This window comes from Macrobrachium rosenbergii, chromosome 40 (genome assembly GCF_040412425.1).
Source record: "Macrobrachium rosenbergii isolate ZJJX-2024 chromosome 40, ASM4041242v1, whole genome shotgun sequence".
Classification (NCBI taxonomy): domain Eukaryota; kingdom Metazoa; phylum Arthropoda; class Malacostraca; order Decapoda; family Palaemonidae; genus Macrobrachium; species Macrobrachium rosenbergii.
The window spans coordinates 10284754-10294243 of NC_089780.1; the positions used below are offsets into that span (position 1 = coordinate 10284754).

General features: G+C 35.4%; 1 long non-coding RNA gene across 1 annotated transcript; it reads right to left on the reverse strand.

Annotated features, from left to right (window-relative positions):
* Window positions 1–307: 307 nt before the first annotated feature.
* LOC136826116 (uncharacterized) lies at window positions 308–7810 on the reverse strand. The gene is made up of 3 exons (XR_010849515.1): window positions 7653–7810; window positions 4939–5041; window positions 308–3445 (listed from the first exon to the last, which is right to left on the reverse strand). It is a non-coding gene; the product is annotated as an uncharacterized lncRNA (long non-coding RNA).
* Between the last annotated feature and the right edge of the window lie 1680 nt (window positions 7811–9490).

Here is a 9490-nt window from a genome sequence, read left to right on the forward strand (position 1 = left end):
CTCTTGGCATCAGTATGAAGGTGAACAAGCCCAGTATGTGGGGTAATGAATCTTGTCTGAATGGACTTTCAGCTAGTTAAAAGCAATATGTATTTTCATGGGCTCTTGACCCTTTTCTTGGTGGGGAAAAGGCATTCAATGGTGCTAGAGGAGTAGAGGGGGCTGTTTGGGGAGAACACTCGGTCATATGAACTAAGAGCACTAGGAGAATACTTATTGTTGCTGCATGAGGCATGAGTTTTTAAATTTTGTATATTTTCAAGTTCTTATATACCATGAGTTATATGATAAATGAAAAGATCGCATACTATATTTGTAATTTATTTCTTTATCCATCGACATGATTTAGTTGGCATACAAAATGTATACAACAAAACATACACATCAAAAGTTGTACATAAGTTACATACAGTATCTAAAAGCCAAGTAGCACACGTTTAAAAGGCACTTATTGATCTGCTGCTTATGTCAAACTAGTATAGGAACCCAAGCAGTGAGGATAATTTATCCTCGGCAATCTTTGAAGCATCTTGCTCCCTTTCCTGTATGGATGCAAATGCACGAGTCATTATTGAACATCCAGGAGACAAAAAACTATTATAACAAAAGTGACATATAGAAAACAAGCCGTTAAAAGATCCTGACTCAGGCCATTCTACTGCACATAGATTCCCTATTCCGTTTTAGCACCTTGTTTTGTCTGCACTTAAGCCATTTGATATGATGCGTCACCTATTTGCATTACATCTCTCAATCCTGGTTCTAGGAGAATTCCTGTCTTTGTATCAAAGAAAAAGGGGCAAGTTGCTACAAACACTTCCTTTCCTTTACCAGTTTGCCAAAAGCAAAAAACTCATCACATGGCTCAAATAGTAGTTGAAATGAAAAATACAAAAGGGACTGAATTACAATGTTCATGAATTTTTTGTGAACTTTAACTTCTACTTAAAGAATTGTTCAAACTGTAATCGTTCACCTAAATACAATAAGCTGTACATTTCATCATCAACTCCTCTGGAAGTCACAACATTAACATTTTTAAATATTTTTCATTTGCATCTACACAATCAACTCCTCCGTAAGTCACAACATTAACATCTTTAAATATTTTTCATTTGCATCTACACAATCTTAGAATGGCAAAACATGCATGGTTATGGTTTAACATGCTGCTGCTGGTTTTAAGCTTTTCAAACTATACTAGTGCTTGTTCAAATTCTTTAACAATACCAATAAATAATTGCTTTTAACTCAAACCTAACTTTTTACCAAATAAAACTTAACAGCAAAACTAGTCATCACAATTTTATATCATGGTCAAACTTTCTAGTCTGGATCATTTATGACGTTCTTAAAATTCCTACCATAAGCTGCTCCATTAAAAATGGCCGTTTCTTAAGGCATTCCCTTTAGAAGCTGTCCCTTCCTCAAACATTACCCTTTGTCAACCCTTTAGTTACACCTGGGTATTTACTGAAGACATTTAACAAAAAATCTTTCATTCCTTTCACTACAGTATCACGAGTATTCGACTTCATAAACTAATCATAATATTCCCCCTTAACAAAATACTCATTCCTAACTTGATTACCTTCTCATAACAGCTTATCTTGGATACTTTACTCCTTTCAAAAGCTTCCTATTAAAGTCAGTTTCTCCCTTCGGGTTTCCTTTAAAACCACTCCCTCGACTGCCCGTTTATATAACCTTTTCTGAAGCCTTCCCCTTTAGATTCCCTAGCCGCCTCCTATAAATTTCACTCTACCTCCTGGGCCTTTTGTTACACATTACTTTTCCCTTAAGTCTTCCTTTAAAGATTAATCCTTCCTTAAGTGTTCCCTGTAGAATATATTCCTTCCTTTAGTCTTTGCTTCAAGATCTATTCTTTAGGACTTAATTTAAAACATGAGTCTTTCATTTATGAAGAAATACGACAATTTGCAAAACCCTGATTGCGAACTATTGGAAACTATCTTATCCAATAAACATGCGAGTAACAGGAGATATGCAGCAAGTTATTACACGTAATTTTTTTTACACTATCCTGCACTTTACACCATGATGAGCAGTATAAAAATAATGGGAACCTCATTTCTTCTGCAGCTTTGCCATTCTAGGGTTATGAATTAATACTGAAAATGACGGAAACTAGAGCCAACAAATATAATAACCTGTTTACTTTAAACAAGGCTTTGACATGACTTTCATGTGAATGGAATTATGAACACTAAGATTGAAAAATACAATAAACTGCTATAGCAATTTTCATGTCAAACAGTGGTGGTCTTTGAAATGGTTAAACATATAAAACATTTTGGGAAAGAATCAATACATAACAGTGGCAACTTAGAGAACATCTGAATAAATTTCTGCAATGGATATGAACTGGCTGTTTCAAGATGTGTTTATATAATACATATACGGTATACAGAGAGAGAGAGAGAGAGAGAGAGAGAATTAGTATTTAAATGCCCAATGAAAAGGGCAATTTACAACTTCCAGTCCATGGCTATGACTCAATGACATCAATAATGGTTCTGTTTACATGTGGATGTGATCATGGGATATCTGACATTCCTCTTTAAATAAATATAACCAATGGTAATTGACATTCTCAAAATTCCTGTTCTTATATCTGATCCATTTTCTTGGGCGATTACGCAAGTGAAAAGTTTTCTCCAAAACCGATTGGATAGCATTAAAAAATAGACTGAAAGGAATAATTAAAATAATTTCTAGTACAGTAGTTACTTTAGTATAAAAAAGTTGCATTAAAACTTGATGAAATATTTAAGGAGTTTGGGAAATTATGTATAAGGCAAATGATCTTCCATCAACTTTGCAGTTTTCTTAAAGAGGGTGAAATAGTATAGATATGTGGAAATTTAAGAAGGACTTTGAAATAACAATACGGAAGCTAAATGAAAAACAAATGCTATGAATTAGACGACAAAATCCAGCGGGGAAAAGATTCAATGGTATAGCACTTGGTTGTAAACATCGGCCAGTTACAGAATTTAATGAAAATTTTAAAATCAATGCAGACTGAATAGCCTTAAATTTTATCAACAGTAGCTATTTACTTGCAATCACATGTTATTGTATTTTGTTTAAAGTAGTATACATTACATGATTTAAAAAAAAAATGAAAAATGGAAATAAAATAGGCTTTGAAGAAATTGACATTTAGGACTACTTAGAGCTTCATTTAGTGTTTGGAACCACATAAAGGCACATTGTAATAATAATGGAAATATTTTTCGTCCTGAAAACCCTTCTTGACATTAATTCCAAAGTATTTAAATTTTTTTTCTGTACACCTGTTTGACTTGAACTCCACTTGGTACTTGACGAAAAAAGGTTCCAACGAATAGATGCAGTCTCTTCTACGTAGAGATCTGATGTCTATACCTTAATTCCTCTCCTGCCATGAAACATTTCATGCCTGTAAATAAGAAATCTTATTAGCCTGACAAATGATGTTCTAATCTCATTAGCCTGACTAATGATATTCTAATCTCATTAGCCTGACTAATGATATTCTAATCTCATTAGCCTGACAAATGAGATTCTAATCTCATTAGCTTTGACAAATGATATTCTAATCTCATTAGCCTGACAAATGATATTCTAATCTCATTAGCTTTGACAAATGATATTCTAATCTCATTAGCCTGACTAATGATATTCTAATCTCATTAGCTTTGACAAATGATATTCTAATCTCATTAGCCTGACTAATGATATTCTAATCTCATTAGCCTGACTAATGATATTCTAATCTCATTAGTCTGACAAATGATATTCTGATCTCATTAGTCTGACAAATGATATTCTGATCTCATTAGCCTGACAAATATTCTAATCTCATTAGCCTGACTAATATTCTAATCTCATTAGCCTGACTAATATTCTAATCTCATTAGCATGACAAATATTCTAATCTCATTAGCCTGAAAAATATTCTAATCTCATTAGCCTGACAAATGATATTCTTATTATATACACATTTTACTGTGACCATGATTAATAAACCACTTGATACTAACCAAATGGTTTCTTTAAATGCTAAACTTGGTAAAGATTGTCTTAATGCATCCTCTTATGATCAATCATATAAATGACAAGCTGACATTTCTAAACAAATCTATTAAACAGAAAGTCTTAACCAATCAGGCATTATTACCTTCATCTAAAAACATAAATGCTCCCGTATAATTGAATTAAAATACAATTTAATCAATTTAATAACAATTCCCACATTGGTCACTATGCGTTCATCCATTGTCTAACAGGAATTGTCTTAATCCTTCTCTTCAATCCATCCAATCAACTGGGTTAATTGACATTCCCCTAATCTATTAAATCAGATTACCCTGATGCACTGAATAACCAATTAAACCTTATCCACTGAATAAACAAAGCTATCTTAGTCCAATTATTACTACGACTACTATCATTATTATTAAATTTTTGGACTCAGATCAAGGTATGAATTCACTAAAAGATTAAATACAACATTGACTATCCCATAAAGAAATGTTCGGATGATAGTACAATTTTCTTAGTAATCTGCAGTTCTTTACTGTAGCGTAATAATTCTAACTGGATAAACGTTTTGTTACTTAAAAAAAGGTTCAAGACAAAATTGAATTAATTTATTGAAAACTTCGACATCTGCTGTTCGTTGAAACAAAGTCATAACTATGATGGTCGGACGTGTCTAATGAATACAACATACATAATGGCAGGCAACTAATAAACGTTAATTATTGAAAAGACTAGAATATTTTTAGGGACTCAGATCAAAGGTATGAATTCAGTTAAAGGTAACTATTTTTACTCTAGACCAGGAGAAAAGTTTTCAGTTACAATGTTTACAAACCAGATGAGTCTCTTGATTAGGTAAAAAAAAAAAGTGGTATAAACTTAACTTACCATTGAGCAGTAACTGCCACATTTATGATACTGCTACTGCAAAATCTTCAGTGCTCCTCTGTCGACGAATTAGCATGTTCAACCGTTTGTAACACCCACAGACCTAAGAGAAAAAAATTTGTTATTACTAGTGTGTTCTTTGAGTATAATCTTAATCCTAACAAAGGGATAGTAATTTGAGGCTAAAAGTCTTGACAAACAATGCTGAAAGTCTACTTAGTGAATGGATAGAATGAAGAACTTGTATACTGTTAGCTGCCCTGCCACTTTTTGTTTGCAAAGCTGAGAGGAAGCTATATTTGTTGCATTTGGTGGAAGAATCAGTTTACTGTTTGTACAGTACAGCCATACGCAAAGCAAAGATGGCACAGAATTATGTTATAAAACTAAGAGGAACTTCTGCTTGTTGCATTTGATGGAAGAATCAGTTTGCTGTTTGTACAGTACAGTTACATGCAAAGCAAAAATGGTGCAGAATTAAGTTATAAAGGATGATCAGTTCGGAAAGAGTAACAAAACATAACTGAACTTTGCTAACACGTGCAATAAGGGGTCTATATGAATGATTATTCTGTGTAAGTGTTAAGGAGATTCGACTCTTAAACAATAAATATAGCATATTATGCAGACTACAATTTCGACTAAGCTTCTTACCCCAGGCACGTTTGTATCATTTGACGTGACATTTCCAGTACAAAACGGTGTAGATTTCAATACTATATAACATCTCTTACCACCATCTTACCTCAAGGTTCGTAACTGTATATAAGCAACCTTCAGCCACTGCCTATGATTATGGAACAAAAGCATCCATTCACTGTTACTACTAAAACCTGACATTCAAACATTTTACATTTACTAGTATCATAATCAAAACTTAAACATTTGTCTTAAACACAGAATTAATCAGGCTTTTAAAAAACTGTTTTCCGGGCATCATGGCAAGCGTGGATTTGGTAACAAGAAGTAGCCTACACCCTAAGCCTCGTCTAATGCTTTTGCGTTATTGTCTATGGGACAGATTAACTTGTGGGACCCAAAATGCGCTTTCGAAGGAGTGTGCCCAGAAAAGGGTCCCTGTGCTCCACAATCAAGCCAAATAAGCCTGCAAAGAGGCCAACTTTATAGAACAGGGCCTTTGGAATTCTCTGGGAAGCACTAGAAGGGACCTCAACACCACCTGTGACCAAAGAATCCCTCCGATATCCCAGGGGGATAATCTCTGTTAGTTACAAAGAGCTGATTTGGCGGGCTTAATGCAAGACATCCAACATCACCAAAAACCGTCTGCTTAACCGACTAGCTCTCAAAGGAACATCTGTTCTTGTAAATGATCGTGGAGTACGAAAGTCCAGTTCATCTAACCGGTCTTGCATGTAATCAAGACTTTAAAAAATGTATCGTTGTTAGTAAGAATTTTCTGTAAGGATACCTAAAACCCTAATTTACATATATTGTTGCCATAGTGGCAATTATTTTCCAGCTATCAACAGTCAAACTCGACAGTCTTCTCCTATTCAATGTTTTGGTATGATGATCACCAAATCTGGTCTAATGTGCTGAGCCAGAAACCGCATACAAAATTAATGTTCACAGGTCAAGCGTTTGCAGTTTATAAAAGATCAAAGACTGCCATTTTAAAGTATATCTCTACATTAACAAAATTATCTCTAAGATATATTTTATCAAGTTTGTAAATTGTTATTAAAAACTTAAAATTATGCATATACAAATTTCAATCACCCCATCCCAGGCGACGGATTCAACTTGTTATAATTTCCAAAGTTGACTTCGTTCCCTAAACACTAAATGCAAGAGTGTGATGGTTGATACGAAACTTTCAATACTTGGACGAGACATGCCGTGAGGATTTTCTGTCGGCATTCCACCATTTTAAGATAACCACGGACACAGTACTATTAAAACCAAAACCTATGGTACTTAAGTTTTATTAACAATATTTACGTTACAGAGTATTCTATCATCATGTTCTAGAAATTAATACGATCAAATTCCTGACTATTGCTGTGAAAATCCGACTTGAAGCAGGATTGGTTAAATTTCAAGATTGTCTAAGTTTCTGGGTTTCATTAAAGAAAAATATGATTTAATCATCGAACTGCGTACTCCTGACCCAGTTCTCAAGCACCGACTCAAAAAACAGATTAAAACTACACTACGAATTTACAGTTTGCATCGGTCTTGGGGTCTTCATTAATATATGGCAACACCTCCAGCTTCACAAAGCAGCTAGCAACCTGCCAAATCTCAGCATACCTCAAGATTTGCAATATTTGTTTTATTTTTCATACCTGCTTAACTATTCCTTGTCCAACAGTACATTCAAGTTTAAACAGAGCACCTTACAAATACCACTTTTCAAGAGACCACTGTCTTACACATTTTTGAAGTCAAACTGACGGTTGGGTATGTATTCGTAAAAAAAAGTTCGCTACTCAGTTAAAACAATGCCATGAGCTTCAACTGGAACTGCAATCTTTCAGCAACGGACTGAAAGTAATAATTGCCTTCCGTTCACAAAACACGAATCTGCATCGGGGGGTTATATAGGCTAACCTGTATCGTCACTGCAAGGCTAGAGTACCCTAAGTATTGAGTAATTAAACAGCAATAAAATTAGAACCAAAAGGTATTGCCGGTGCTAGTCGTAAACATCTAGCTTCCATCTCAATATCTGAACACTTGAAACTCACCGATGTTGTGAATAGAAGCACAAATACAAAGAAGTCACTGTCACAATCCTTATTACTCAACGACACAAGCCAAACTGGACTGGAGACAGCCAGTCTGCCACGCCTGCGCGAGCTACAACAAACACTACAATCACCACCAAATCTCCAATGGCTATTACGTCACGCAAGTTCGGTGGTGGACTTTGATATTAATGAACTCCAGATTTTATTTTTCCCTTGGAATACAGATTCTACTTGTACAAAAAGCTGAGCAAAACTGGAACCCAAGGGATAGACTGAAAAATAAGGTTCCAAAGTTCAGAAACCCTTAGAAATAAATAAACGAAAATAACAGCACGTGTCTGCATGGTTCAGTGGTTGCTAACAAATCCAATGAACCTCAGATGGGCCTGGTAACTGAACCACGCAGCCATGTGCAATTATTACCGGTGGGGGAGACGAGAGGGGGAGGGTGGTCGCAGCAAAACCTAAGAATGACATGCTTGGCAGACCATTTCTTATGCTGTGCCTCACTAATCACCCCTTTCTTCATCTCTGTATCACATGCCTTTACAAGCACTGCATACTTTCGACAACACTTGATAATCAAGCACAAGTCCTGTATTAGCCTCTGTAACAAGACCACATCCCAAGGCTGAGCGGTGGCCCCGTGTATGCCACGTACCTACAGAGAAAAAAATTATTTGACTGCTGTAAAACACACACACACACACACCACTTCTATACACACATAGGCCTACCTGTATATATATACATATATACTGTATATATAGTGGTACCAGGTACTGTATGTATATATATATATATATATACACTTATAAAATATATATTATGCACTTATAAACATATAAATAAAACATATAAATCTACTATTCACCATCGAAGGACACGTCAATGTCCAGTATACCGTCTTCCCCAGGTAAGTCTGACTGGTTCTACCCTAATGGAATGAATATTACCTAATCGAATGGACTGTTATAATGAACTATGGTATACATTTTTGATCATTCATGTCTGATTTTTTTTTTATTCTCCCTCTCCATCCAGCCAAGCAGTGACCAACAGCAGTTAACCAGCAGTCATGTATCCTATTAACTCTTCGTCCAGGGAGTGAACACCGGTTTATTTTTTCACTTACTAGAGAGAGAGAGAGAGAGAGAGAGAGAGAGAGAGAGAGAGAGAGAGAGAGAGAGTCATGTTTTACTAGAGCAAAAAAATTCTCCGCAATCGTTCTCCGCCCTCACTTTTTCCTTTAATACAGAGAGAGAGAGAGAGAGAGAGAGAGAGAGAGAGAGAGAGAGAGTGGGATTAGAGAGAGAGTGGGTAAATTAATGTTTAAAAGAGGCAGTAAATCCCAATGTTTAAAACTGAAGGACTCCAGGATTTTTCTTCAAATCCCCGGGTCGGTGTGACTGAGATTTCGAAGCTGTGAAACGAGCCGTATATATATATACGGGCTGTTTGGAAAGCCCTCCTTTCATTTTTGTCAAAATATACGAAGCTTGTGTGCGTGATAAGTGTTTATTCACTTGCTGCAAGCGAGCGCACGCGCGAATCCCAAAAGCATATTCTACACAGTATACAAAAACGTTATCTCGTGAATTAGATGGCACTCTGGAATACGTCTTCGTTCTATTACAAAATTAACCCAACACAAACTGTCCCGAGCCTTAAAATGAATCGAGGAATCGAAATTGGGTCTCATTGAATATCACAGTTCAGAAAGCAAGTTGTTCAGTATGCCGCAAATCGTGACGATCATTCAGAAAATACATTATCATTGTTACCTTAATTGCAGAACGATTGGTAACAATTTACGAATTCATGATATTCTGCAA